The following is a 24,337-nucleotide window of genomic DNA, read 5'->3' on the forward strand; positions in this document are numbered from 1 at the left end:
CAAAGGACAGAAGAATCCATAGTTGGAAAAGTGCTTATGTATCGATGTTTATTGAGGCATTAATCACAATTGCTAAGACATGAAACCAATCCAAATGCCCACAAACAGAGGAATGGATTGAAAAGTGTGGCACATATACTCTATGGAATACTACTCAGTTATAAAAAACAAGACCCTAGCTTTTGACAGAAAGTGGAAGAATACAGAAGATTTACTGCTGAGTGAAGCAAGCCAGGCTATGAAGGAGAGACACTGTATGTCTCCACTTAATATATACCAAGTGTCCACACTCCATAGCCGAAATGGAATGACTAGAGGATATAGAAACATAAAAAATGGTTATAAATACCAGATACAGTGTGGAAAGAGGGTGAGTGAAGGAGGAGAGTCTGAGGAAAGACATTAAGGAGAAAAATAGAGAAGCGAGGCATTTAAGGGACAAAGAAATGGGTTATTATCTGTTGAAGATAACATGTATAGTAGTCTCAACTGGACTGGTGAGAAATGTATACATGCTGGAATATTCACTTTACAAGCTAAGTGACATATGTGATTGAATGTATAAGAGAAATTGAAATAAATGTATATAAAAACTTTTAATGGCCAATAGATCATTGATGTTTGTTCTTTATATAAATAAGTGGCCTTTAAAAAAGATAAAATACATCAGGACTTTTCCAACAACCCGATATAACAAGTTAATAAAACCTGAATAGGGAATGGCAGGGCTGGATGATGGTAACGAGGCTGTGTTTGTGGAGCTAGCTGAGGATGAAGGCCAGAGAACTTGGATCTCAGCTAAAAGACAGCATTCCAGCTACTGAAGGTCAGCAAGTGGACCTTTTGAAAGTCATGATCTTCGGAAAGGTTTTTTTTGTGTGAAAAATGAACTTTTAGCCAGTCATCCTCTTGAATTAATCAGAATAAAAGTTCCAGCTCAACCAAGATAAGATGAATTTCTCCACACTGAAAAATATCCAGGGTTTGTGTGCTCTACTAAAATTACAAATGGAATTCACGGCAGTGTAGCAGACTCTGTGTCTTCCATTTTTTGTCAAATTCAAACCTTTCACTGGTATTTTGAAGGTACCAATGAGACCATTGGATTTGAAGATACTCTTAACGACCTGTCACCAAGAGAACTGACGGGAGAATCGCACTCGATCGTGGATCACAAACTTGGTTCACTGTGACAAATACGAGGCCTAGAGAGGGAGAGAGAGAAAGTGAAAAAGTAAGCTGCCACACGGGGGACTCAAACCATGGTAAGCCATGTGGGAGTCCAGCATCTTAACCATCACGTCACCTGCAGGCCTCGAATTCAGTGTTCTTAATCCTACACCCAGAGTTTCTAGAAGTGTTACCAAGAGACAGTAACAGCTAGGGGGACATGGGGGGGTGGGGGGTGGAGATGGGGTCTGTATAGTAAGACATCTCAGAGCCTTTAAAGCATCATTGAGATTTATGGCTCTCCAAGTCAGGGAAGTGAGTTTCAACTTTCCCCAAATGTTTTTACCATAAAACCCATAGAACCATCTGAGGGAACAGCCAGTGGGGCTGGTGCTATAGGGAACACACTTTAGGAAACATGGCGGCATTACCTTAGCAACTCGAATTGACTTTCATTCGCTACCAGAAATATGAGACTTGAGTTTTATGTTGTTATAAGGAATGTTTTAAAAGAGCAGAACCTTAATATAAATTCTTCACAGCTTAGAAATAGACACAGCTTTCATTTTTAGAAAGTTCACATTACTTTGTAAGGCTATCATTAATTTTGATTATTTTTTCCACTTTCATTTCTTTTTAGTTACAGACGAAATGTAATAAATGTTATGAAACAGATATCCGTAAAGTCATTGGAGGATGAATTATGGGTATCTGGAAAATGTTTTTGCCCCTTTAATATGACAGTCATTTTTTTGTCTTTTAGGTTTTTGCCATAGGGCAAATGTGCTTACTGAAGAGAGACAGAGAGAGTGAGAGAAAAAGTGAGAAATCATGCCCCGGGGGAGCTGGCCACACTGCAATCCCTTCTCTTCCATCCTCTTCCTGGGATTTTTGGGCATGTGCCCAATATGATTTTCAAGCTGCCAGGTCTAGGTCTTGAACTATGATCAGCCATGTGGGAGTCCAGTACCTCAACCACCATGCCACCTGCTGGCCCCAGTCTTTTTTTTTTTTTTTTAATAAAAACAACAAATAAAACACTTCTTGACAATAAAATATGTTTTCACAAAACAAAAACCAGTGCTTTTGTGTGATAATGGCAGCACATTGTATGATCCCCAACACATTTCAGAGTCATAAATGGCCTCTCGTTGAAGCCATGGAACTATTCTGAAAAAAGCTGTAAGAATTAGATCATCTCAAATCATTAGAGTATTTTTTTCCACAATGATTCTTTTGATCTGTAACATATGTGAAATTAAAATAAACTTTATATGGTTTTGGATTTCTCTAAATCCTTCAAAAAAGTAAAATCCTATTCAAATGGCTCAAAAATAAAAGTATGAAATATACTCGTCACCCTTTAACAGAATTCTCTGACACGCCAAAATAGACTTAAAAACCAAGGCTAGGAGCGTATCCTTTTCCAGTTTCTCAGGCAGGCAGATCCAACAGAACCAATCTCGAGGTTTGAAGGCCACTGACCCACTCACCAGAGGTCTGTGTTTTCTCTGTGTCCCTCCTGACCACCACACAGGCCATAGGAACAGGCTCCTTTCTTGGGACAGATCGGGCATTGCAAAGTTGTTTCTATGTGCCACCAAAATATACTTCCCTACAGTTCCCATCTCTTGAGGAAGGAAAAAATCAAATCTAATTCCTCTGTCTTGGGACTGTCCCTTCAAATATTTCAAGACTGCCATCCCCTTCTCTTTTGCAGTACGAACATCCTGCTGATGCTCTGGCCTTTCAGCTGCTGAAGATGGATGTTGGCCTAAAGGAGCCCAATGGGTCCATGATGCCAAGACTGGGAAGACGTTGCCAAGAGCTTTTCTACCCCAAGAAGTTGGGGAAAGTGGTGACATCAGAACCTCATAGGGCAAGGGGGGCTTGTTTCCTTTATTTCCTTGACTGAATCCCATGACTGTGTCCTCATACTGCCTGAGATATACTTTACTCTCAGATATATATATATATGTATATATATATATATATGCGTGTGTGTATATATAAAATCATATAACATAATGAGAAATATGTTTGTCATTGTAACCACTGAGAATTTGGGGATGTTTGTTCTTCCATAATGCTGACTATTATACCAGTGAAGATCTCTTCCAGATATTACATATCACCAACTTACAATGATTCCACTTACAATGTTTTATTTTACTGTGGTGCAAAAGTGATATGCCTTAAGGAGAAACCATACTTTTATATATTAAGGTTTTTGTCACAGGGCACACGCATTCACCAGAGAGAAATGGTGAGAAGTAAAGTGAGAAATAATCCCTCAAGGGGAATGGCCACACCACAACCCCTTCTCCTCCATTCTCTTCTTGGGACTTTGGGCATACATGCACACACACACACATATGTGATGTGATTGCTAAGCCACCAGGTCTGGGATTGAACCATCGTTGGCCATGTAGGAGTCCAGCACTTTAACCACCATGCCACCTCTTGGCCCCTGAATTTTGAATATTGATCTTTTCCTAGACTAGCAATATGTTGTACCATACTCTGCGATGCTGTGCAGCGGCAGTGAGTTGCAGCTCCTAATCAGCCTGCGATCACAAGGAAGAACAGCCAGACTGTGCTCTCGGATGCACTGTGCTCGACACATTGCATCAGGTTTCAGCACCGTATTGCGAAATAGGCTTTGCCTGAGGAGATTGCCAAACTGTAGGTTAATGTGAGTCTTGAGTGCATTTAAAATAAGTTAGGCTAAACTATGCTCGGCAGATTAGGTGTATTTAATACATTTTCAACCTACAATATTTTCAGTTTGTGATATTTATTGGGATGTAAGCCCATTGCAGATTGTGAAGCATCGGTCGATGCATATGTATATGCATGCACTGCTTGGATCACAGGTATGGATTTGCACACTATTTCTCTTATTGCTCTGTGACTAAGTAGTTTGCTACTTTTATTAGTAATCCACGCTAAACTGAAGATTTCAGTTTGTTTCCCAGATAAAACTAACAATATATTGGGTCACATGATGCCTTTTTGCATAGAAAAATAGGTTATGACTTTTCCGAGGATCCAATATTTAAAATATTATAAGTCTTTGAGAATTGCCAAAAGAAAAGGCTGGCCAAACTCTCGTTTTACCAAATCACAAATGTCTTTAAGTAATATAAGGCTGCTGCTTCTCTCCATCCCACCCAATCCTGCTCTGGGGCAGATGAACAGAAAAGATCAAAACTAATTGGAGGAAAAGGTTCCGTCAGCCCTTCTCCCTCCTTTGGCAGGTTTTCTTTCTGTTCTGTGAGGGGAGAGGCTGCCATCCCCACGCTTTACCCCTAGTGAGTCAGAACCTGAGGCCAGGGTTTTATCTTAGAGGACATACCCAAGGGAATAAAGTGCAGCTGTAGTCAGGGCGGACCACGGAGCCAACAGAGCTTGGACCATCGCCCTCCTCTTCACCTTCCCCACCCTTGCAGGTATCCTCCTGAAATTGGGCTCCCTGCCTAGGCTTACAGGGTATGCTGACAACAATAAGTACAAGCCACCTGTCAGTTAGCCACTTAACAGACTTACTAGAAATCACAACATGCTGAAGTGTGTGACTATTATCTGTTTTGGCAGGAAAATGCCAAACTCCCCGAAGCGGTGCCCAGGTGTCATCTACACTCCCACCTCTGCACTCCTGTTACGTTTATTGTAACTACAAAAGGAGTAAAAACAAACAGGTTGTGTTCAGCCCTTTCATAAACGGGGCAGTAAGAAATTCTTGCTACCCGAGATCTTTCTGTGAGCCGCTGAAGCAAGCAGTTGCCATGTGGGTTGCATTAGCCCCGAGGGAGCCTGGCTTTCTCACAAGCACTAAGCAGGCTTCTGCAGGAGGATGGGTTTCATAAAAGCTGCAACTTTTGCTACTTAGTGCACAGAGGCAATAAAGGCTTGGGCATCTGAGTGCTTAGGAGCCATCTAATTGCTGTGTTGTTACTCTGTCCCTGTCCCTTAGTGAGTGAGAATTGCCCAGAAAACAGCAGAGAGGCGATCACACTGCAAGGTTCCACAGCCCGTGCTACAGGCTTCTGAAGCCTCACCCCTTCGTGTGCGGGGCTCTGCAGCCCCGTTCCTAAGGAATGCTGGGTGCGGCCACAGTTCCCTGCCATCGGCTGGAGCATGCCGGCGGTGATGGTTTCCAGCCCTAAATGGATTTACATGCCATCCCTCATGACGCTGACTTGTGAGGAAAGCACTATCTGGATTCTATTAGTTGGCCCTGAAAGAGCTGCTTCGATGTGGTCATCTTCATGGTTATGCCTTTTGGTTTCATTGAGGTCATTACAAGGAGCAGCCAGATGAGGATGATTAAGATTGCTTCTGTGTTGGGGCTGAAATTGTTGTCAGGAGTGGGATTTGTGTTCTCACCCAGGGAACCCAAGAGAAGGTCCATCAAAATATATATTTTTTAATTTTTCTTAGAAATAATGCCAGGGACGGCCAGCCAGTGGCAAGGTGATTACAGTGGCTGCATCCCATGTGACTGGCTGTGCATTTGAGTGCTGGACCCAGTGGCCTGAGAAACATGGCTGGCACGCACATGTGCACAAAATACCAAGAGGAGAATGGAGGAGAAGGAATTTCAGCACAGGTAAATATATATATATGTGTGTGTGTGTGTGTGTGTGTGTGTGTGTGTGTGTGTGTATGTATAAAATGCCAGGGAAAAATATCTTTTAAAGAACTTGGTGGGCTCCTGCCTCTCTAATAATGGATACTGTGGAACCCAGTGTCTGCGAAGAAGGTTAGGCCCAGGCAGCGATCAGTCTCAGTAATGACAATGGCTCTGCCGGCAACACCAGTTCTCCTCCTTTGCATGGTCTTGGTTCATTGCTTTGACTGCGTAAAACTGTCCTATGTATTTGGCTTGACCATAGAAGCTTCCAAGCCTTCCGGAACAAGGTGGGCGTCATTAAGCAATGGTAACTATTACTAGCTCCAAAGGAAGTTCTGCTCAGTACATTTGCTTGAATCACCCCATCCTCAGGTCTGGAGACATTCCCAAGGCACTGATGGGTGGCCTTATAATAGCAAGGTCGCTAGAACATCTGCAAATTCTAAAAATTTTGGGAGGAGCAACCTCTGCCAGCTTAAAAATCTTGGGACTCCCTGATTTCACGGCTGGATGGCAAGCACCGACAGGTCTCCGTGGAGTGGCAGCCTCCCCACGCAATGTCGGGACTGATGGGGCAGGCTGCACTGTTTTCTTAAGAGTACACCCTCACCCTGCCCCTGCCCCAAATACTCATTTTTTAGAAAATCTTTAATTAGAAACTCCACACTGTCACTGATTAAATAAACAGTTTCTAGAAGGTAAAGAGCTCACGAAGGCAGAAGTCTTTCCAAAGGTAATTCAAATATTGTGGTTTCTCACTTTCCGTAACACCACTTAATAACTAACCTATCGCCAATGACACACAGGAGCTGGAGAGAGGTTTAAATCCATCCAATGAAAGAGATAATGAGGTGGCGGGGACCAAGTTCATGATGTTAAATCGTCCTTGGTGTACTCTGAGAATGGCCAAGGATCCTAACCCCTGCTCTTTCTGCTCTCAGTAGCTCTGTGACCATAGGGATGCCGGTTACCCTCTTGGCCTCAATTCTCTTATCTCTGAAATTGGCAACATGTCTTCAGTGACCTTACTGTCTCCCTCTTTTCTGAAGCCTATTGCAGCCTCATGGAACAAACCATTCCTGGAATTGCCTGAGCTCACCTTTCCAAAGGGGAGTCTTCAAAAATATCCACCAGGGGGCGCCTAATTCACTGCAAACCGTCCCTGGGGTCAGGACAAATACTGCAGGCAGGTGAGGTGACCCCAGTTTTCCCACCCAATCCTGGAAGGACTCCAGATGTTCAAGAACAGAACACAGGGGCTTCCTAGGCTAGAACAGCACCGTCTCTGCTAACAACCTGTTTGGCAGTTTATCCACACCTCAGAGCAGCTGGTCTGGACAACTCTATTTCTGAAATGTCTGGCATTTGGTAGCTTGGGGCCAGCTGTGTATCTGGGAAACATCTTTTTAGTACGTTCACTCATAATCCCAACTGAAGGCAAAGAATATGGGAGCAGGATGAAATTTAAAAAAATTTAAAATCTCTGACTCTTGCCCTCAACCTTTGGCAGCTGAGAACAGGAACTGTGGTGAGTGTGATGACACTTCTGATTCAGAGGCTTGGTCAGAGAGTCTGCTGGGGAGGTAGGAGGAGGGTGCCAATGCTGTGCCCCTAGGGTGTCCTGGATGCGTCCCTCTCTCATCAAAGCTGCTGCCATGGATAAAGGAGGCTGTTTTGGCCACTGCTGTCTTTGCGAGAATCCTGTCGCACCTGCCAGGGAGTCTCCTGCTAAACTCGAATCTAAGGCAGACTTGCGAGTCACTCCCCACCTTTCTCTGTGTGATACCTGTTTCCCGGCCACCCCTTCCACTTCCAGCATCTCCAGTCTGTCTCCCACTCCTTCTAAAGATGGGAGCCGATCTGAACCTCCTCCCTGTGCCAGTTGTTCTGACCACATTACTTGGCTTTCTCTTCCTTCACTCTCAAAAATGTCAGTTTATGATCTTGTGGGTTGGATGGTGACGCATTCACCTCATCTCAACGCCCCCAAAAAGAGACATGCTTACCTGAAACCTTGAAATGTGTCCTTTAGAATCAGGTTTTTGCAGATCTTGAGCTGAAATCATACTGGGTTAGAAAGAGCACTACAATCCAGATGACGCACGTCAGTCATCTGGTGTCCTCCCAGGTGGTAGAAAGGGAAGAAAGGGAAAGAAAAAGAAAAAGAAAAAAGGAAAAGAAGAGAAAAAAAAAAAAGAAAGGAAAGGAAAGGAAAAAGAAAACAAAAGAAGAGAACAGAAAAGAAAAGAAAGAAAAGAAAAATGTAGAGAGACGCAGAGAGGCTGCTATAGAAGGAGGTCATGATTAGAGTGGTGTTGCCTCAAGCCAAGGGACACACCTGGAGCCACCAAAAGCTGGAAGAGGTAAGGAAGTCTCCTTCCCTAACCTGGAGGGAGCCCAGCCCTGCTGACACCTTGGCTCTGGACTTCTGGCCCCCAGTTGAGAGAGAATGCATTTCTATTGTTTTAAGTCACACAGATGGTGATTTGATGCAGCAGCCCCAGGACATGTATGGTTCAATGGATGGCCTCTGTCCTCTCCCAAATACTCTTCTTGCCCAGGTCTTGTTCCTTCACTGAACAAGTATGTGTTAAGCACCTACTATGTGCCTGGAGCACCGCTAGGCCTGGGGCCATGGCTCCAGTGACAAAAATAGGCCCTGACCCAGGGAACAAGTCTCTGCTCCTCCCTTCTCATCCCACCCACACAATGTGGGGTCTCCCAGGACTCTGTCACTGCCCCCTCTGTACCTGGAAGCTCTATCATAGAGATGGCTCCTAAACGTCTTGGTCCACCCTATCCTGGTGTCTCCTGGACTCACCTGCTGCTCCGAGCTCCCTGTTCCCATCGGCAAACCCACCGTTCTCCCGGGCAGAGTGCCCAGACATTGAAGACACCTTGATTGCCCCTCTGGCTTGGCCACACCCAGGCCCCGTCCAGCCCCACAGGCTCCTGGCTGCCACAGGTGTCTCTCCGCACCCAACTGTCAGTGCTGGCCAGCTCTAGTCACCTGGAAACATCACTCTCACGCTCGTGCTTCACATGGAGAACCCTTTTTCTAGTCTGCCTCCAGAGTAAAGGCTGGCTTCTCAGCAGGGCGAGCATCCCCGCAGTGGGATCCCTAAGCCCTCGCGCCATGCAGGAATCCTTGGCTTCTTCCAGACTGGATCACACTCTGACCCAAGCTCCTCTGGCATTGGTTCTCAGCATTTCCTCCCTTCCTGATGCCCTCAGGCTTCCCTGATCCAACCCTGCCAACCATTGGCCCAGCTAACATCTCACCTCCAGGGGAACCTGCTCTCCTCTCCTCTGAACTCTTCAGGGGTTCCAGAGCAGGCTCTTACAATTGTCTGTGCCATTCCCTCCTCCCGCCTCCCTGTTCCCAGTACCTGAAGATCGTGGGAGCCGCCCTGTCCCACCATGGTAGAAAAGCCTCCTCGTGTGTCACCGCTCACCCCAGCCACACTGCAGGGGTGGGGCAGAGTCCCACTGAGAAGGTGGATCAGTCCTGGTGCGGCTATGAACCTCCTTCAGGTTAGTCATGAATCTCCTTAAGAAGCAGGAGTTGAAAATAAAGGTGGCAAGTTCAGTGCCGATGGCCAGCTGTCCCCAGAAGACCCCCCATCCAGTGGTTGAGCAAGTTTTCAAGGTCCAAAGAGTCCTGAAGCCCCTTATACAAGCTGAGGTATATTTACCCCACACTCCAAACTCAGGACCCCAAATGTGGCCTTATCTGGAAAAAAGGTCATTGTGGGTGTGTGCAGACTCCGTGATGGCAGCTGGCCCGTCTTCCACCCTGATGTGGGAATACCAGACAAAGGGCATCAGAACGCTCACAGAACCTCAGTGTGGTGCCCGTCTGCATGATGAACTCCAGACCCTGATGTCGGCCCCGGAGCAGCAGTTGCCCAGAAGAACATGGATCCAGATATCCTAGTTTTATGCAGTTCTTTTAAGGAGAGAGGAGACCCCCTTCTCTTTAGGAAATTCTACCCTACAAAGGCAGAGCGGGCACCATTTTCCCAGAGTGGGCTTGATGGTTCATCTGGAAAGTGCTCTCAGGCCCTGGCAACCCTCGACAGCTTTGGTTATGGGTCTTAAGATCAGATAGGAAAGGCAGGTGGGGTGTTCAGGGTGAGGCATGAGGGGCACTCTGTGCTCCAGATAGGGTAGGCGAAGGGGTCAGACAGCTGAGGGCTGGAAGCAGAACACACTCCCCAGAGCCAGGGAAGGAGGGGAACCAGACACTGCCATGCAGTACTGGTATCCTGGCATGGGGACGGAGGAGGGGAGAGGCAGGGATCCAGAGAGGCAGGCACTAGGAGGAGCCATAGGAGGGAACAGGCTGCAATTCAGACCTGGGGTGGGAGGCAGGTCCCGGGCTCCCAGGATAGATTGGGAAGCTCGCCAGCACAGGAGTGGCTGCTGGGCCCGGCTTCTGGGAACCAAATGTTCACATGGCCCTTTGCATTGTCCCATAGCCGTTGGAACACCTCAGACACAGCTGTGTTTCTCATCAAATCTCAGATTGCTCTTTCCACTTGGACATGGAACAACAATCTTTTGAGAGCTATAGGACTTAGAACAGATACTGTTGACCCAGCCTGGCGGCAAGTGTGCCAATGGCTGTAATGCTGGAAGCCACATGCGAACTGCAGATTCAGATCCCCAAGAAGGCTTGAAAACACACTGGGTGTGCGCAGGGAGGTGGATCAGACATGGCAGACCCTATCAAGGATGCTCCCCTGGGACCAGCAGTTAGCGTAATGGCTATGTCACTGGACTCCCATGTAGTCACTGCGGTTTGAGTCCTGGACCCGGTGGCTTAAACTCATGCCAGGCACGTGTGCGTGCATCCATGTGCGCCCAAGATCCCAAGAGGAGAATGAAGTAGAAGGGATTGCGGCATGGCCATCCCACCTGGGGGGTGATTTCTCGCTTTCTGTCTCTCTGTCTCTGTCTTCCTGGAGAGTGCACACACCCTGTAGCAAAAACCTTTCCCCCCCCCAAAAAATGGATACTCCCCGGCCCTATGCATATATTCTCTGTTATGAAAAATATAAACAAACTGAAAAAAGAAAAGAAAAGAGAAAAGAAAAAAGACAAGACACCATTAATGCCTAAAGATCTCAAATGGGAGAACAGGTCCACAGTCGGCCCTGAGCCCGTCGGGCCACTCGGGAGGGCGAGCCGGCCTGGAGACCTGAGACCATGGATTTGGTCTTGCTCAGGGTTCTTGGAGAAACAGCAACAGGAGACTGGGCAGCTGACGTCCACAGCTAACCTGCTCAGTGAGAACTGTGAGAGCCCAGTACCGTGAAAGCTAATGTTTACCTTTCTGCTGCCTTTGATAAGGACAGGGAGCCCAGGAGAGCTGCACGTTTTACCATTTCCTGACTGGAGTAAACTAACCCTGTCTATACTCCATGCAGACAGATTTGGACTTTTATCCTTCGGTGAGCTTAACCTACCTGCGAACAGTGCAGATTTCCCTGTGAGCCTAAAACAGCCGCGTTCTAACCGGGAGGGGGCGCTTGTCAGCAGGAGTCGAGAGCGTCTTTGCAATTCTCCTCCCACTCCCTGATCACTGGTCTGTTTTGGAGAAATGCTAGCGAGATGAGTTCTCTGGACCACAGATTGCATGCACTCACAGCTCTGAAGCCTAAGCAGCTAGTGGTGACAGAGGCAAGGAAACAGGTGACCGATGCCCTCCAGGAGCGTGGCCCCTGCGACTGGAGCGGACTGCTCAGGGGAGCGGGCAGCCCAGCTGACAGCAGGCAGCACACCTTCCCGGGACACAGGCTGGCTGTGCTGACAAGCATCCCGACCACCCAGACACCTGCAAAGGAACCCATGTTTGTCTTACTCACCTGGTAGGGCAGGAGGCAAGTGCTACAAGAGACAGAGACAAACAGGATGCAAGTTTCAGTGGGAGTTATGTCGACAATAATCACATCAGTGCTCTGGGTTGTTCTGAATTCCACCCCCTCCACTCAGAAGGTCAGGGGAGAAGATCTAGGGAACTAACATTTTCTTCTTCTTCTTCTTCTTCTTCTTTTTTTTAATTACCAGAGGGCAGTATGTACTTGCCAGACAGAGAGACAGAGAGACAGAGAAAGGGAGAGGGAGAAAGTACCTCTATCAGTGGGACATGGCCACACCACAACCCTTTTCCCCCCATTTCTCCATCCTGTTGGAATTTGGGGCAGGCACATGCATGCGCCTCGTGAGTTTTTGAAGCCATGTAGGACCCAGCTCCTTCAACGGGTAGGCTACCCAGCCAGCCTCAGGAAGCTGACATTGTGATCCTAGAAGACTAACGGGTCCATGAATAAAGGGGAGGATGTGAGAGAATCCTGACAGACTTCTAGGGCTTCAAGCCCCAGTAGAAAATTCCAGGTGGATTACAGGGAAGCTGGGTAAGAATGGTTGTAGATCTGAGCATGTGACCCCAAAGGCCCTCCCTGAGTGCTAGGTGACCCCAGCCATGCAACAAAGGCCCCTACTATAACACAAGCCCGCGGGGAAGCAGATGAGGGAGGAAAGAAGGGAGCAGGTCCTTTCTGGTGGTGACTTGGTTCCAGGCAGAGCACAGATAGCAGCTGCCCAGATTCTGAGTGAGAGGGGTACAGGGTTAAACTCGCATATCCTGTAGGGGGAATATGGACCTGCTGGCCCTTGGCCTACCCGCTTCCTCCCCAGACCTTCTTAGAACCACAAGGGGCCAATCTCAGCTACTCCTCCGTCCACAGCACAGCTCTGACCCAGGTGAGCACAAGAATGTTCCCTAAAACGTAAAGACCTGCCGGCCACTTCCCAGGAAGAAGGGCTGGGGAAAGTGGCTGAATCGGTCTGAGTTCACTTTCTCCTCCTGCAGATTGGAAACATCAGAGCCACTTCCATTTTGGAAAAAATGTAAAAATATAGAAAGCATATAGTCCTTTCTAGAACAGGGCACAAATGGGAGACTAACTTCTTCTAAGGCTTCACCGTGTTTGTAGGCTTGCCTAGAGTGTCAAAGATGAGTTCCATGGGACTGCCTGTGGCCTAGTGGGTAGGGAGCAGGATCCACACAGCCAACTGTGATTTAAGTCCCAGCCCTGGAGACATGAAAAACACTCAGGGCACATGTGTGCATGCATCCCCCAAATCCAGACAGGACGGAGAAACAGAGGAGAAGGGACTGTAGTGTGACTAGGCCCCCTTGGGAGGGGCTTTCTCCCTCTTTCTCTCTGGTGAGCACACATGCTCTCTGGCAATTAAAAAAAAAAAAAAAAGGTGACGTGATAAAGGATCTAGGGGCACCCTCTCTGAAACCAAAGCTTACCTACCCTTTGCATTGCTCTGTGGTCAGTTCAAGCGCTCTACCAGGAAATGATCATTTGGGCAGGCCGGAGCAAAGGGAGCAAAGAAGGCAAGATTTTAAGTTTTTTTTTTTTTTTCAAATGTTAGCGCTTATCAGCCCAAGAGCATAGAAACACACTCATAGTCACATGGAGTTGGGCGTATGAGCCCGCAAGGGGGCACACAGGGGAAGCTGTGCAACAGCTCAGTGGGAGAGTCAGGAGGCAGGTAAGTATGGGGACTAGCATGGTTGCAGAATGAGTCTTTTTTTAAAAAAAGAATGATTTATTTTAATGTTATTTATTTATTTATCGGAGAGGTTTTTGCTATAGGACACGTGTGCTCGCCAGAAAGACAGAGAGAGACAGAGAGACAGAAAGCGAGAAATCACTCCCCCACCCTCAGGGGAGATGGCCACACCGTAATCCCTTCTGCTCCATTCCCCTCCTGGGATCTTGGGCACGTATGCACATGCGCCCAGTGTGAGTCCGGAACTCGAACTGCGGTCAACTACATGGGAGTCCAGCGACAGCCATTACATCAACTGCTGGTCCCTTATTCATTTATTTTTAATTTGACCAGAGAGAGACACAGAGAGAGGGAGAGGGAAAGTGAGAAAGCAAGTCTCCAGGTCCAGGACTTGAACCGTGGTCAGCCATGTGGGAGTGTCTAGGACCTCAACCACTACACCAGCCGTTGGCCCTGCAGAACGAGTCTTGGAGGGCTAGTCAATCTGTAAACTCGGCAAGTTGCTGAAACAGCATCTTACCTCTGAACACATGAGTCTGTGCAGCTGGCAAGTCCCTGCTCCTTGTTGAGAATATTTTGTTCCGAATGAGCTTTCATCTGCTCAGGCTGCTGTAAGGAAGTACCACAGACTTCATTATAACCACAGACATGTGATAAACAACAGAAACCTGCTGCTCACAGTTCTGGGAGATGGAAATGCAAATCAATATGCCAGCAGATGCCACATCTGGTGAGGGCCCACATCCTGGCTTATGGATGGTGTCTTCTCACTGTGTCCTCACACGGTGGAAGGGACTCACCAATTCTGGGGCTCCCTTTTATAACAGCACTAATTCCACTTGCGAGGGCTCTGCCTTTGTTACCTAATCCTTCCCTAAGGCCACACCTTCGGATACCATCACTCTGGAAGTTAGAATTTCAACATATGGATTTCAAGAAGACACAAACATTCAGCCCATAACAATGAATTTATCTTGTCTCTCATATCAGGGTTTGGACAGTTCATTGTTTGAAAGTCATAGCATAGTTTTGTAAGTTATGGCTTCTGTTTCAACTCTGATTCCTCTCCCAGTCTAGCTGTCAGAAAATTCATTTTTTCTTTTTTTTTGGAAAGGTTTTTGCTATAGGGCGTGTGCGCTTGCCAGAAAGACAGAGTGAGATGGAGAGACAGAAAGTGAGAAATCACTACCCAAGAGGGATGGCCACACCACAAACCCTTCTCCTCCATTCTCCTCTCGGGATCTTGAGCACGCACGCACATGCGCCTGGCGTGAGTTTAAGCCACCAGGTCTGGGACTCAAACTGTAGTCAACTACATGGGAGTCCAGCAACGTAGCCACTATGCTATCTGCTGGACCCAGTAAGTTCACTTTTTTTCAGGCTTTGACGTATTTTATTGAGGCGAAATTCCAACAAAAGGGGATTTTTATTTACAAAATTTCATGTTTCTCGGGACTTTCCACCCCCCCTCCCCAATTCCAAGTGAGAATAACTAGTAAGCCTGTTTATGTAGTTTCTTATTTTCAGTTTATATATAAAAATTATTTTTGTTTGCTTCACATTCATACAAATTCCAACATCGTAAATGACAAATAAACCCTTCCTTATCCAATCCTTAATTAAATATACAAACGGTTTCAAAAACATACACTTTAAATTGGTTTAATTTTGAGGCCAGCAGGTGGCGTGTTGGTGAAGGTGCTGGAATCCCCATATGGCCAACCACGGTTTGAGTCTCAAACCTGGCAGCTTGCTCTCTCTCTCTCTCTCTCTCTCTCTCTCCCTCTCTCTCTCTCTCTGTCTTTCTCTGGCAAAACTCATGTGAAAAAAATAATAATAAATAAATAAATGAATAAAATAATTTTTAAAAAATTGATTTAATCTTGCAGTTTAAGCCAACGAGACTGAAAACTAAACATTTCAGGTCTTGTACCAAATAGTAAAATACTCGAAGGCCTTCAGGATCCTTTGACTGATTTACATCAATAAGAGAACCAATTTTCGATGTGGTAAAAGAAACGTGCTCATCTCTAATTACAACTTCAAGCTCCTGTCGGCCAACCCTGTCAGGGGGAGGCCACAAAGCGTCATCTTCTTTTGTAATCTCACTGCCGTCAATAGTTCTCTTCAGTTCTTCCACTACACTCCTGTGTACATAAGCCTCGTTTCTGATCATGGCGTCCTTTTTGTAATTGCCGTTGTTGGCATACCTAAGCTTTCCGTCCAGCCGAAACTCGAACTCCAGACACTCGTGTCCAGACTTGCCCTTGTGCCCTGTAGTAGCGCAGGTAGAAATCGCTAGCCGTAGCCACGGTTGCCCCTGGGAAGCCCCCCGAAAGCCCAGCAGATGGGCTGCGTGTCGGTAAGTTCATTTTTTAAAGGAATTATTTAATTTTTAGAATTATCATTATTATTTTTTATTTGACCAGAGAGAGACCGAGGAAAAGTGAAAAGGCAAATTGCCACGTCTGGAACTCAAACTGGTCAGCCGTGTGAGAATGCCTCACCACCACCTGCTTGCCCCAGTAAGTTCACTTCTACTATATCATGCATAACTGTCAAAATAGTGTCACATTAAAATTACACAGGAACTTCAAAAAGTTTGTGGAATTAAGGTGTGAGTTTATTTGGTGCTAAAAAAATTGAAATTTACATTTTTTTTAATAATACACATTTTCCATGAACCTTTGGAATACCTCCATCATATAGTATCTTTTTTTTTTTTTTTTTTTTTTCAGCTTTGGACCAAAATCTGTTAACTTACACCTATGAGGGATGAGTGATTTTCTTATCTACAATACAGTCTAGCAACTCTTACCTTCATCCGATTATTGTTAGTTTTACTTTATTTTACTTTTAGTTCTTCTAATGATTCTAACTCTAAGCCAGGGCTAGTTCTCCCCCAGGGCAGGGGCATTTGGTAGCAATGCTGGAGACAGGTGTTGGTTGTTGTAACCTGGGGTTGTAGCTAGTGAGAGAGGCTAGAATACTGCCACCAGTCATCCTCCAGTGCACAGGGCGGCCACCCACAACAGAATTATCAACTCAATTCAGTATTGCCTATGCTGGGAAACCCCACTTTAAATGATAGATTAAAATCTCTGGACCCCTCAAGTTTGAATATCTGACTTTGTATCTATGGTAAAAAAAAATGCGGTTCTTCAAAGACCTTCACATAGAACTACCATATAATCCAGCAATTCCACTCCTGGGTATCTACCCAAAGGACAGGAGGGCACTCAGTCAGAAAAGCACTTGCACATCTATATTCATGGCAGTCTTATCCACAATTGCTAAGACATGGAACCAACCCAAATGTCCACAAACAGATGAATGGATTGAAAAATTGTGGCACATATACTCCATGGAATACCGTTCAGCCATAAAAAAAAAAAAAAAACAAGGCCCTGGAATGTGATAGAAATTGGACGAATATGGAAGATTTGTTGCTGATTGAAGCAAGTCAGACTATGAAAGAGAGACATTGCATGTCTCCACTTAACATATACTGACTGCACTCTATGGTAGAGACTGAAGAACTAGAGAACATAAAAGTATTAAAAATAGTAATAGACACTAGAGACGGTGTGACCATCCCCCCTGGGGGGTGATTTCTCGCTTTCTGTCTCTACGTCTCTCTCTGTCTGTCTGGCGAGCGCACGCGCCCTATAGCGAAAACCTCTCAAAAAAAAGAAAAAGAAAAAAAGAAAAAAAAAAAGAAATTGGACGAATATGGAAGATTTGTTGCTGAGTGAAGCAAGTCAGGCTATGAAAGAGAGACATTGTCTGTCTTCACTTAACATATACCAACTGTCCGCACTCTATAGTAGAGACTGAAAGACTGGAGAACATGAAAGTATTAACAATTGTAATGGACACTAGAGACAAAGTGGAAGGAGAATGTGAGAGGGGAAAAGCGTAGGAAAGTTGGGGGGAAATGGAGAGGTAAGACACTTGTGAGACACAGACGGAGTTTATTATCTGTTGACAAGGTTGTGTGTGGTGGTCTCAACTGGGCTGGACTGAGGTGAATGTCATGCTGGGTGAAGTCTCTTCACAATCTAAATGATGTACAGTGATTTAATGTATGAATAATAATTTAAAAAATATAAACAATGAATAAATAAATAAATAAAATTCTAGCTGTAAAAAAAAGAAAGAAACGTGGTCCTTCTACTTTATCACATATCTTCCTTCTCAGCCAAGTCAAAGTTTGAACATCTATACTCTATTCAGTAGCAAAAACCAAGAGTGTGGTTGAAAGGTTGGTTTTAAAACCCAAACTCAATAAAGAGAGCTGATAACATCATGACTATGTAAATATTGATCTCTGGGAACCATGTGGTGTGACTCAACTCACAAGGAAATGTGATCCTTTGCCACCAACTTAGGGTCTTCAAAGGAAATTGAACAGGGGCCAGCGGGTGGCATAGTGGTTAAGGTGTTGGATTCCCACATGGCTGACCATGGTTCGAGTCCCAGATCCAGTGGCTTGAAACTCAAGTTGAGCTAGTGCATGTGCATATCCAAAATCCCGACAGGAAAATGGAAAAGAGATTACAATGTGGCCATACCCCCTGGGGGGAAATGTCTCACTTTCTGTCTGTCTTTCTGGCAAGCACATGTGCCCTATAGCAAAAATCTCTCCAAAAAAATTAAATTAAATTAAATAAGTAAATAAACAAAGGAGATTGAACAAAAGAGTCAAGGGTAAGACTCTCTTTTCTTACCCTTCATCAATAGCTGAAAGCATGCATCATTTTATTTGCTTCACATTTAAGCCATGACATCCTTGTACAGTTTCTGGGTTTTTTTGTTTTTGGGTTCTGTGTGTGTGTGTGTGTGTTTTCAGAGAGGTTTTTGCTAAAGGGCGTGTACACTCACCAGTGAGACGAAGAGACAGAAAGCAAGAAATCACTCCCAGGGGGAATGGCCACACTGCAAACCCTTCTCCTCCATTCTCCTCTTGGAATCTTGGGCATGCACGCACACATGCCCAGCACGAGTTTAAGTCACCATGTCCGGGACTCGAACTGTGGTCGGCTACATGGAAGTCCAGCGACGTAGCAATTACGCCATCTGCTGGTCCCTTTAAATCATGTGCATTGAGAGAGAGAGAGATGGACTCAATGCTGCAATCCTCCAGCCTCCATAAGATTTTGCCATAGGGTAGGTGCCACCAACGCCCCTGGCTGAGTTTTACGTTTATCTTGGGCTCTGGTAAATTTCTTTCCAGAGAATACATGTACTCACCAGAGAAAGAGAGAGACAGAGAGGGAGAAAGCTCTCCCCCCTTTCTTGGGGCACAGTCGTACCACAATCCCTTCTCCATTTCTCCACTCTATTGCAATTTGGGGCATGCAGTCACACATGCTTGGTGGTTTTTTCAAACTACTGGGGCCAGAACTCAAACCATGCGGTCATCCATGTGGAATCTGACTCCCCCAAACCATTAAGCTATGGGACCAGTCCATGAATTTTTAAAATTCTGTTTATTTCAATCTGTTTTTTTTCTGAATATTTCCTCCTTCCAATTTTCTTCTTTCATATTTTTAGAAACACATCTAATAAAATGATGGACTTGCTGAATTAATCCCCCTTGTCAACTACATTTCCCTTCTCGTATTCCAACCTCTTTTTCAGAAGATTTCCTTTATCTTCTAGGCCTTTTATTAGAGGATTTATTTAGTAGTGATATTTTTAATTTTTAAGAACTCTTCCTTATTCTGTGTTTCAGAGCCATGATTCTCACTTTTTTTAGAGAGAGAGATTTTTGCTATAGGGCACGTGCACTCGCCAGAGACAGAAACAGAGAGACCAAAAGCAAGAAATCAGCCCCCGGGGGAATGGTCATGCCGTAAACCCTTCTCCTTCATTCTCCTCTCGGGATTTTGGGCATGCACACACACTCACTCAGCGTGTTTTAAGCCACCAGGTCTGAGACTCAAACCGTGGTTAACTACATCAGAGTCCAGTGATATAACCATTACGCCATCTGCTGGTCCTTGATTCTCATCTTAAGGATACAAAATCTTCAAGATTTTTTCCTAAGATACTAACTAGAGATTTGGATAGAAGTTTTGTTAAGTTCTTATCTGTGGCCTAATTTATCTAGCCTTCCCCTGGTTATCAATTTTCCAGTTTATCCTCTTGGTCCTCCTATTAGACCTATTTTCCCTTTTAATATATGGTGATCCTTGGTTACCATTTATATTTATACAGCAAAGACAAGAAGGGTTACTATAGGTAGCTACTTTCTCTATTATTAAGAAAGTCCGCCTGCTCAGATGGGCTAATTGGGAATTGTGAGCCATTAGTTCTCTATCATCTTCTCCTCACATAGCCTCCTCACTTGTTTTCTCTGCTGAATTTTTTCCCCAACCAATGAGCCCATCTAACAGCTCCAACTAGTCCACACCTACAGTGTGAGCCGGCCTACGATATCTCCGCAAGGGCTTCACCAGCGCCGAGGCAAATCCCAGGGGATACTGTTAGGGCCACATTATCCCATTTTCTGGTTGCCCAGTAGATACTGTTGCCTATGCAAAGTGTACTCCAGTATTTTGTGGACAGAGTTTAGAAGCCCTGAAATCAAGCATCCAAGCAGTCCAAAGTAGCTTGGACAGTCCGCTGCTATTTTCACATATGGCGCGTTTGCATGTGCTAACAGCTAACTGGCCAGGCAAAGGAGTCCGTTGGGTACAGTGGCCCCTGGTGAAACACTGGGGCACTGTCAGATTGAGGGGTTCACCCACAGCCAGTAAAGTAAATCTCAAAAGACGAGGACTAAGGCACTGTCATGGTGTTTAACAATGCATCATTGAAGGCTATTTTCATTTCTCTCTACCTTCTGTATATAATGAGAGCTCAACAAACAGGACTGAAGTGGACAGAGCAACTCGTAGGAGCCAGTAAGCTGTTTCTAGCAGCCACCATCGTGTGATTAGCAGAAAAGATAGCTGGATACATTTCCAACTCTGAAGAGGCCACGGTGGAGACGAGGCATAAGTCGTTCACTATCAATTAACAGAATCTTTAGAAGTACACTAAAGTTGAACTATGAGAAACAAGAGAGAGGAATTTTCCAGTGAAAAAAGAATCAGTTCTTGGGCCAGCAGGTGGTGTGGTTGGTTAAGGTGCTGGACTCACACATGGTCAACCACATTTCGAGTCTTGGAGCTGGAGGCTTGAAAATCATGCTGGGCGCATGTGCACACATGGTCAAAATCCGAGGAGGAGAATAGAGGAGAGAGGATTGTGGTGTGGTCAACCCTCCGGGAAGTGATTTCAAACTTTCTCTTTTTCTGTCTCTCCAGTGAGTGCACATGCCCTATGGCAAAAAGCCTAGTACAAACAAACACAACAACAACAACAAATTGGTTTCAATGACAGTGGTAAATCAAAGACATTAGTGCAACCAAGGGATTCAAACTTGATTTTCAGGCCTGTCTAGGTTGACCAGTTCTCCAGCCACACTAGTAAGCACCAGAGATTGAACCTGGAGTAAGAGCCACATCTGCGCTTTGCTTAATTCTTTATTAAAAATACAAATGCTGGCCCAATTGCTGTGGCACCGGAGTAACACACGACCTTGCAAAACTGGAGATGACATGGCTGACCATGGGTTCAGGACTCTGAGTTGGCCTAAAAACATCCTGAGTACATATTGGTGCCCAAGATTCTAAGGAGCTAAAGGGTTGGGGACCAAGATTCTAAGGAGCTAAAGGGTTGGTGAAAGAGTATTGTGACATGATGAGACCCTGTCAAGGGTGCTTCTCTCTCTCCCCATCTCTTCTCACTCAGTGGCATGTGTGTGCACTCTCTATAATAAAAAATAAGTCTGTATTCCACCCCAGATCCTTTATTTATTAATCCGTGGAGTTTGACCACTATTGAAAAGTTTATCCACACACTTAAAAAATAATAAATTTTAATGTAATTATTCTGGGTTAAATACATTTGACTCTCAGTTTCGCCTAGAAATGAGAAGTTGAAGAATCCTGTCATTGCTCTCAATGAACCACCATAGTAGTATACTGGAGCTGCCATGAGCAGTACCACGAATCAAATGGCTTAAAATACCAGAAACTGGGCCAGTCGGTGGTGTGGCGGTTAAGGTGACTGGATCTCACCAGGCCAGCAATGCAGTTTGAGTCCCATCTGGTGATTTGAAAAAGCACACGTGTGTGTGTGTGTGTGTGTGTGTGTGTGTGTATGCCCAAAATCCCAAGAAGAAAATGGAAGAGAAGGGGTTATTCCCCCTGGGGTGTGCTTTCTCATTTTCCCTCTCTATATATCTGTCCCTCTCTGACAAGTGCACATGCCCTATCACAATCTGAATAAAAAAGAGAGAGAGAAACTAATTTTCTCAGTTTCAGAGTCCAGAGATCCAAAATGAAGGTATGGGCAAGACTGGTTCCTGCTTGAGGACTCGGAAAAAGAATCTGTTCCACACCTCTCTCCTGTCTTCGGGCGGTGGCTGGTGACCCTTGGAGTTCTTGGCTACGCTGCACAATGCCAGTCTGCCCTGTTGTCACATGGCCTCTACGTGTGCCTTCACTTGGTGGTCTCCTCTGTGTGTGTGTCTCCGTGTCTATTCTTCTCTTCTTGTAACTTACATCTTTATTACTCTGCAAAGACCTTATTTCCAAATAAAGTCACATTAACAGGTCCCAAGGGTTGGGACTGGGACCTATTTAGGGGTGGGGGTGGTGGGTGGTGCACAGCTCAACCAATAGCTGCCTACCAAGTTCTGCAAACATCGGTCTGGTGCTATCGCAGGAAGTGGGGGTCCAGGGCTATTCAACAAAAAATCCTAGACCCTGAGCCCACATTCTCAGCCCATGTCTATGCAATCTGTCTCTAACAATGACATCAAAGGGTCCTAAAGGTGGGTTAGGTTGAAATACACCAAAGATAACCTCTAACTCCAAGAACAAAGAGCCCTAGGACTCTCAGACCTCAGTCTCAGCTTGCTAACTAGCAGGCATTGTCTGCACTCCCGGGATGGTCTCCTGGCTACAGAGCCGACACGTGCAACCTTCTGCCACTGCTTGCAAAGCCATGCAGGGCCGATTGCACTATTCTGAGCATCTAATAAAGGGCAGGATGTGACTTTGCATGGTAGTTTGAAATGATCAAGAAAATATATATTTGCTAAAATATGTGCTGAAATTGGGATATCCGGATGCCAAGTGTCAATGTACAGCGTGTCAGTGTTTAACAATCAGGGCATCAGGCCTTCGGTTTCACAGGGCTGATCTGCATAGTGTTTCTAACTGTACAGACGATGCAGGAAAAGGGGCACCTGGGTTGGCTTACAGGGAAACACATACAAGGGGCCTTCAGAAAGATCCTGGAAAAATGAAATTGAACTACAACTTTATTTTGGTGCAAAAATAAAAGTTTGAAATCCATGCAGTTTTTTGATAATATGCATTTTCCAAGAACTTTTTAAGGACTCCTCATAAATAAAGGGGGGGAATGTTAAAAGGAAAAATAAATGTACAAGCATAACCTCTTAAGTCCCACAAATCTGTAGGGATTTGTAACTCAGGAAAACCCTGAAGTGAAACACAAATCAAAAAGTGACCAAGAGCCATAATCCACATTCCTAAATAAGTTGTCTTTTCCGGCGATGAAAAAACAGGACTGTAAATATACAATATCTCTCTCGTCGTTGCTGCTTCTTTCCTTTCTTTTTAAAAATATTACAAAGCAAACAAATCTTGCATTCTAATCCATTACAAACCAGTTCCATATCTAATCAACTTGAAGCCAAAGCCATATGGGCAGTGCAAACATTAAAAAAGTAATGCTAAGATAAGCAAAACAGGAAATTGGAGGTTGATGATGATGAAACTGATATCTGAATAGTAATCTGAGCAGTAAAGTCACTAAACCCTTCCTGCACCATAAACAGAGGTTCTCGAGATGTGTTCCGTTTCCTTCCCTGGTGATGTGGGGGGAGGCTGCACCAGTCAGTGAGAAGCATCGGCTTTCTCCCGTCGGCGAACAGCGCCCAGGCTGCAGGATCCCGGTGCAGCAGGCGCTCCCATCTGCTCCTGCTGAGCCCTGTGTGGTCCAGCGGGGCTGCCAGGGGGGCAGGGGGAGGCAGATGGATCCACCCTGACTTCCCAGTGTCTGCAGGCAAGCATGTCCGTCCATCCAGAGCAGGCTTCAACCCAGCTCTATTCACACCTGAGCCAGATCACTTTCTGTCATGGGGAGCGGTCGGTCCTGTGCATTGTAGGGTGCTGAGCTGCACCCTGGCTCCCACCCACTAGATGCCCATAGCACCCCTCCAAGTTGTGACAATCAATACTGCCTGGGGGCCAGATGGTAGCACACAGTAATACAATAAGACCCACAGGGGAAAATCTCAGACTCACATCCCACACGTGCCAGCACTCCAGGCTGGCTGAGGCGGTGGGTGGATCACAGCATGAGAGCTGTGCTGAGCTGCACCCTGGCTCCCACCCACTAGATGCCCATAGCACCCCTCCAAGTTGTGACAATCAATACTGCCTGGGGGCCAGATGGTAGCACACAGTAATACAATAAGACCCACAGGGGAAAATCTCAGACTCACATCCCACACGTGCCAGCACTCCAGGCTGGCTGAGGCGGGGGGTGGATCACAGCATGAGAGCACTGTTGGGTGTCTGTTTCTCTCTTGCTGAAGAAATTAATTCCCTAAGAAGAAATAAAAATCCCTAAGAGGAGGAGCCCAAATCACCCCCAGTTGAGAACTGTTGATTGAACAGGAACCTCTGCTTTCAAAAAGAGCTCAAATCATCCATTTCAGAGAGTATTACTTCATCAGCCTTCTCAGGGCATTAGTTAATGAGGTTTTGGACTGAATGTCATCTTTTCCACGAGGCTTCCCTGAGCACCCTATTCATACACCATTTCTCATTACTTATTTATGTTGTCAAC

At 45.6% G+C, this 24,337-nt stretch overlaps 2 pseudogenes; one reads left to right on the forward strand and one right to left on the reverse strand.

Moving 5' to 3' along the window:
- The first annotated feature begins 771 nt into the window (after positions 1-771).
- On the forward strand, positions 772-1,193 carry LOC106734648 (proteasome maturation protein pseudogene; annotated as a pseudogene).
- Positions 1,194-15,263: 14,070 nt separating this feature from the next.
- LOC106734649 (protein mago nashi homolog pseudogene) lies at positions 15,264-15,771 on the reverse strand (annotated as a pseudogene).
- Between the last annotated feature and the right edge of the window lie 8,566 nt (positions 15,772-24,337).

Source organism: Tupaia chinensis, unplaced genomic scaffold, assembly GCF_000334495.1.
Source record: "Tupaia chinensis unplaced genomic scaffold, TupChi_1.0 Scaffold000175_1, whole genome shotgun sequence".
In the NCBI taxonomy this organism is placed as follows: domain Eukaryota; kingdom Metazoa; phylum Chordata; class Mammalia; order Scandentia; family Tupaiidae; genus Tupaia; species Tupaia belangeri.